The 6,216-nt window shown below is 31.2% G+C and overlaps 1 long non-coding RNA gene across 1 annotated transcript; it reads right to left on the reverse strand.

Annotated features, from left to right (window-relative positions):
- Window positions 1-2,727: 2,727 nt before the first annotated feature.
- Window positions 2,728-5,944, reverse strand: LOC117119115. The gene is made up of 2 exons (XR_004447133.1): window positions 5,612-5,944; window positions 2,728-4,786 (listed from the first exon to the last, which is right to left on the reverse strand). It is a non-coding gene; the product is annotated as an uncharacterized LOC117119115 (long non-coding RNA).
- Between the last annotated feature and the right edge of the window lie 272 nt (window positions 5,945-6,216).

The following is a 6,216-nucleotide window of genomic DNA, read 5'->3' on the forward strand; positions in this document are numbered from 1 at the left end:
ACCATAAACACAAAATAACAAATAAATATAATACCAGTGCTCGAATAGAAACATATCATGTCGTAATCGTATATCCCTTCAAACGAGTAACTTTTTTCAGTTGTGTCCCCGTGATTTTATTTTGTTGTATAGGCCTATATATTAACGTTCAGTGGACGCTTGTTACTTATTACAGATTGCTATGACGAAACAAAAAGTATTGAATTCTGTGAAACCCAAGGTGAGATATTCAAAATCCTCCATTACATTATTATGTATTTTACAAAGTCATAGGCCTACAATGTATTATGTCCATGAAATAAAATCAAAATATCGACGATATTTCTTAGATTTTAAAATTAGCAATAATTTACAGACCCTTTATTACGAAAATACTTAAATTTGTTAGTAGAAGTCTAAGGGGATAACTGTCTCTTATACACATCTAGATGTGTATGAAGGGGAACACCCCCACCTTCGCTTGGTATAACGGCTCCCCCTTTCAAAATCCTGGCTACGTCCCTGCTAGGTGTTAGTACAGAGGGTACCGTTTTTAATGGGGCATTTTATTTTCTGCAATTTCTGCGTTGAAATTTACAATATCGACTCTTACATACATACTCTCATAACGAAATAGTGTGAAAATAGGCCTGTCTTCCTACTGGCCTCAAAAGTACTGTTTGTTCCTGTGCATAAACACTGTTATCCGTTTAAAATAAGTTACGTCTTTTTAAAAAAATGTACAGAATTGCTTGAAAACGTATTTAATTCTTGTTGCTGTTAGACCATATAAAGAGTAGACTCTTTCAAATGACACATTAAATTCCGGGCAATTTTGTGTTTTGATTTATTGACATTGTAATCAAATTTAATTTGTAATTAAATTGTAAATTTGATGTAATTTAGCTGTTTTGCTGTCATTTGAATTTTGAATAAATTTAATTGAAATTCTGCCCAGTTGATATAGGTTTCTGCAGTTTGCGTGCTGAGAAAAAGGTCAGAATATTTTATGTCATTCAACAGTTCTAGGAAGAGAAGGTTCCAGAATATGGTGGGCCACGCGTGACTGTTGCGTGGTCGCGTTCCATTTCACTTTTTGCGCTGTCATGTGCCTCTTTTAAGCTCAGTAAACATTAAAAGTCATCCAAAACAGTTAAAATCACCAGTTTTACTTAGACTGCAAAAAGCCAGTTTGTTTGTTTTTTTCTATTTTAAAGCTTGAACTTGCTGATCAAGTATCTATATTCAAGGTTTCGGTGCTGTATGTATCACTTCCAAAGACAAAATTTAAATTAGTTTTGTTCCATTTGATTTCGTTTTACTGAACTTTTTTGCTTGATGAATCTAAATTCTTTGATGATACAGACATTATTATATGATATTTAGTTGTGTCTAAATATCGATAATGAATATATTTTATATATAAAAGCTTCACTTTAGTATTTACTTTAAAAAAATCAAATTTATATTCTATTACACTGCATTAACATGTTCAGACGAAATAATTCTTTATTCTGTGCGTTTATTTGTAAATCCGCACGATGTTCAATAGAGTTCGATTCAATTTTTTATTTTCTAGGAGAAAATATAAAATCATGTAGGCTTAAAGAATATAAATACCGTATGGTGATTTTAAAATTGAGATTGTGAATAAATTTGTTATAGTCTTGGCTGTTTTGGATAAATAGTATAATGTATTTACCAGATGAGAAAAACTTTGCTGACAAAATTAATATCTGTAGCATATTATAAACTTAATTCTTACCTTAGATTAGTCGCTTATTGATTGCCCGACGTGTTTGGAGATCTATCTTCATGACGGTTAGACGTCGTGGACGGTCGCAAAATTTTGTAAGCCTGTGTTGGTTGAACCTGTGTTGGTTGAACCGGTGTTGGTTGAACCGGTGTTGGTTGAACCTGTGTTGGTTGAAACTGGATTTGACTCTGTCCACCATAGCCTGTACCACCATAGTTTGTAGATTGTCCACTATTCCAACTGCTCATTTTTTTATTTTATTTTTACAAATAGTGTATGAAAATTGCGTATAATAGTACGTGTTACTACGAACTTAGGCTGTAGTTAATACTGCATAAACTAGCCAATCAAACCGATTTAGAGTATTTCGGCAAAATAGATCTGACATTCAAATTGATTTTAGTACTGGGGTCGGTGATTGGTCAGAATATGTTATGTCATTTAATTGTTATTGGAAAGGATTCTAGAGTATTCTGAGTGACGCGTTTAATTTTCATTTATTAATTTAGTCTAGTCAAATTGATTTAATGTTTAATCTAGTCAAATTGATTTGATGATTTTGCTAAAAGCATGGGTGTGGAATTTGGAATACACATTTCATCAAATTACCAAAGCATGGTGTCTACATTATAGTTTACACATTACATTATCTTGGACTTCATTTTCGTTGTAAAATTCATAAGACTAACAGTAAAAAATAACAGTTAAAAAGGATTTCTATAAAGATTTAATTTATGGTGGTATAAGAAAATCAGATGTAATAAATTATACCGATGAATCTTTGCTGAATATAAATGGACACCATTTTTGGAAGAACCTGTTCCCCTCTTCAAATTCCCCTTCTTCAAATTCCCCACTTCGATTTTAACCATGAAGATAGAATATCTTTTTGTCATCACCAACATGTATTATTATTATTATTTATATTAACCATTCTCAAGGGAGGACATTTTGTGTCATTGACATAAATTAACGCTTTATGACAAAATTGACACTCATTGAAAAGAGTTTATTTTTTGTATGGTAAGTCGCAGTAATTGGAGAGTATGTTTATGTTATGTGCACCTGACTAGCCAAAACAGATATCATTGAAAATACTGTTTAAGTACATTTTATCCGTCCCAATCCCTCACGTGATTCATACCTTTGTATAGAATTATCCTGATGTAATACAATAAGGAAACATCAATTTGCCATCAATATAAGCAACTAAACTGCCTGTTCACAACTTTCTGCCACTTTTTAGCTTTCACCGTCATGTGAAATTTCGTGTTTTCTCTAATTGTTACCTATTACTTTGCTTCTTCTTATCTTGTCATTTTCCTCATTCGTTGCCCACATCATGTAACGTTGGGTGATACAAATTATTGAAGTCACATCAATTGTCTTACAAATTTTTTGAGTCTCATATTTCAATATCTATACAGTATATTTCCAACTTAACGTAATAAAAGAAAACGGTTTCCTTCATATTTATATATAAACAAGTAAAAAGCATAAAACAGATCAGTGGCTTATTAACGATTGGATTTTTACATTTTTATTCGTTCGCCTATAGTAGTATATAATAGATTAATTCTCCTACAACAACGTGTATACTGTAATATCCTAATTTGCAAAATCAAAATATTGAAATTATTAAAGGTAATATCCAGTTTTGATTGTTTCCAACACATATTTCGTGTACCATATAATATAAATTCTGTTTTGCCTAAATGTAACGTTAAATTATTATCAATAAGCCAATTATTTATAGATATCATTTTAATTCGCATATATAATCCATTGCTTCCTCTCCCCACCCCACACATTCATATGTAGAATTATAGCGTTATATGAAGTGATACTGGATTCTAAAATGTCTATATATTTATATCTCAACCATAATTCTTATATTTCAATTTCATAGAATATATTTCTTGTGGATAAACATAAAAAGGTGTAACGATAATTTAGATCATTATTTCATTCTTAATGTTCTATAATACCATAATGCATATAAAGGAGTTTGAGAATTATAGAAAATTTAAATATTTGATATTTATAGTACAAAGCAAATAAACAATAATAGATATAAAATGACTAAAATTACAAAGAAAAACTCGGGATTAATCTCAATATGCTATTTAAAGAGGTGTAGCTAAATGTGTACTATCAGTCATGATCTAAAAAATATAAATTTTAATTTCTGATTTTTGAATTGCTTAATTTGTATATTGAAGTAAGCTATTAACTTCAAATGAAAAATTTGAATAAGGAAAAACAATTTCCGTTAATTTTCGGACAATTTAAAAATAACTTCCATGTTAAAAAGCTAAGGATTTGTGTAGCAAAATGTCTGTTATTTTTTTTTTGATCGGTTTCTCGTTGAAAGCTAATAATTTATTTAATCTTGGCAAATGAGCTATTCAACATTCTATTTAATTTCTTCAGGTAATTTCCTTTCTTTTTTACTGATAGTACATCTGATCAAGGCTCTACTGCAGATACTTTATTAAAGCGTATACATTTTGTAGCTAAAATCAGTAAATTTAAACTTAAGTCGATGCGTTTATTAAACTAATATTTAAAATACTCAACATGCGTTTAAACTTAATTAGAGTAAATTCAAATATTGTATCAAATTTGTCCACCAAATGAATAATAGTATTAAGGTAGATTATGTCGAAGACCAGCTTTAATCCCAGCCACAATATGCTGATAGTGGATACCTCATAGTGAAGTTCAGCTTACCGCTGCTGATACTATTGTAACTCTTACAGCGTCCTTTAACTTAGCACAAAGTTATACAATGCCTATGGTGTATGTGTTATTAAACAATAGTAACAATATACTGGATGATAAAAGGTGTTCATAACACTTTACGTAATTCTTTAAAATGCGTGTTGCCCAGTTAATCAAGGTCAAGAAGGGTATGTGTCCAAAAGTTTGTCAGTTCATAAATGTGATACGGTTGCAGATTCCACTGTATCTTTTGGGCATTGTTGGCTTCTGCTTTTACGTCAGTTTGGTTGCACAATAAATATTTGTCTATCCGGAGACATCGTAGACCTAAGCAGTAAACGAAACGAGAAAATACAATATTAAAATATATATCTACAATTACCATTTATGACCAATGAATTTATTTAATAATAATGGACATTTATTATAAGGCACTGGCATCTGCATGGTGCGCTCATAGCTGTGCCAGAGCCAAGCAGACAGAAAAAATACGAGAGTGGAAAAGTATGTGTATTTATTTATGCACGCAACACATGCACAAAGATTGCCAATTGTGAATTATATCACTGTCCAACTTGTAGGTCACAATCCCTTTCTCAAAACTAGCATACACACATGATGCTTTACTTACACAAACTAAGTCTCAATATGAGTTTTAGGGAGTGGAGTGGAGTTTGTTTTGTTCGTGAGAAAAAAAATCCTGTAACACTGACAAGAATTGAGCCAAGGACCTTGGGATTGGAAGGTAAACATCTTAACCACCACCAAGCTCAACTCCACTACGACTATTAAACTCCACGCGTACATGTACGAATCGTTATTAAATTATCTAAAGGCCTATTTATGCAGAGTAGTGTTTCAAATACTTTAAATGTTGATGATTGTATTCTAATTCCTTGATTATAGTTAATCTTCTTCAGCTCTATCACATTTTATTAACATTTATGTTCAGACGAAATCATTCTCTGTGTGCATTCCGATTGCTAAAAAGTTTTGAAGACTTTGACAACTAATGATTTTGAATAAAGTTTGTTTTTGTTGTCGTTATTTTCGATAAATAACATAACGTATTTTCAAGATAAAAGGACACTGTACTGACATAAAAATATTATATGTAGCTTATTTATAGTATTTTATAAACTTAGTTCTTACCTCAGATAAGTCGATTAATAGTTGCCTTGATTGTTTGGTGCTTTCGATTGGTGATAATAGGACGGCGCATGATTTCTTAAGATTTTGTTAGCCTTGGTGTGTTGATGCTGCCCACCGTGGTGTTTAGCGCAATTCTGGCCTTGATGCTGCCCACCGTGGTGTTTAGCGCTATGCTGTTGGCAGGATTTTCCACTCTTTCCGCCAGGCATCGTTTATTTGTATTTTTTATTTATTTTTACAAATCTTGTACAAGTAATTCTATTATCTAGTAAAATGGTTGTAATTTCCAATTTTGTTGAGTTACCGCAGTCAAAATTGTTATTAATGGAGAATAATTGTAGGCTTATATATAAGAAGCTGCAACCAAACTATCCAATCAAATCTACTTACAAAATAGATCTGACATAATAATCGATTGTCGATAAATTGTAACTATATTGCTAAAATTATGGGTTTGGAATTTTCATTGAATCATAGATTCCATTTTTACCTACAACTGTTAAGAAACTTTCTCGTTGAAGGGCTATGCTACGTTTATAACATTATTTGTTCCTAAATTGAGACACTGTTTCTCTATCATTTACTTATTTGTTTATGTTTATATA

Source organism: Anneissia japonica, unplaced genomic scaffold (genome assembly GCF_011630105.1).
Source record: "Anneissia japonica isolate Jap-2015-1 unplaced genomic scaffold, ASM1163010v1 scaffold1792_len1028045_cov167, whole genome shotgun sequence".
In the NCBI taxonomy this organism is placed as follows: domain Eukaryota; kingdom Metazoa; phylum Echinodermata; class Crinoidea; order Comatulida; family Comatulidae; genus Anneissia; species Anneissia japonica.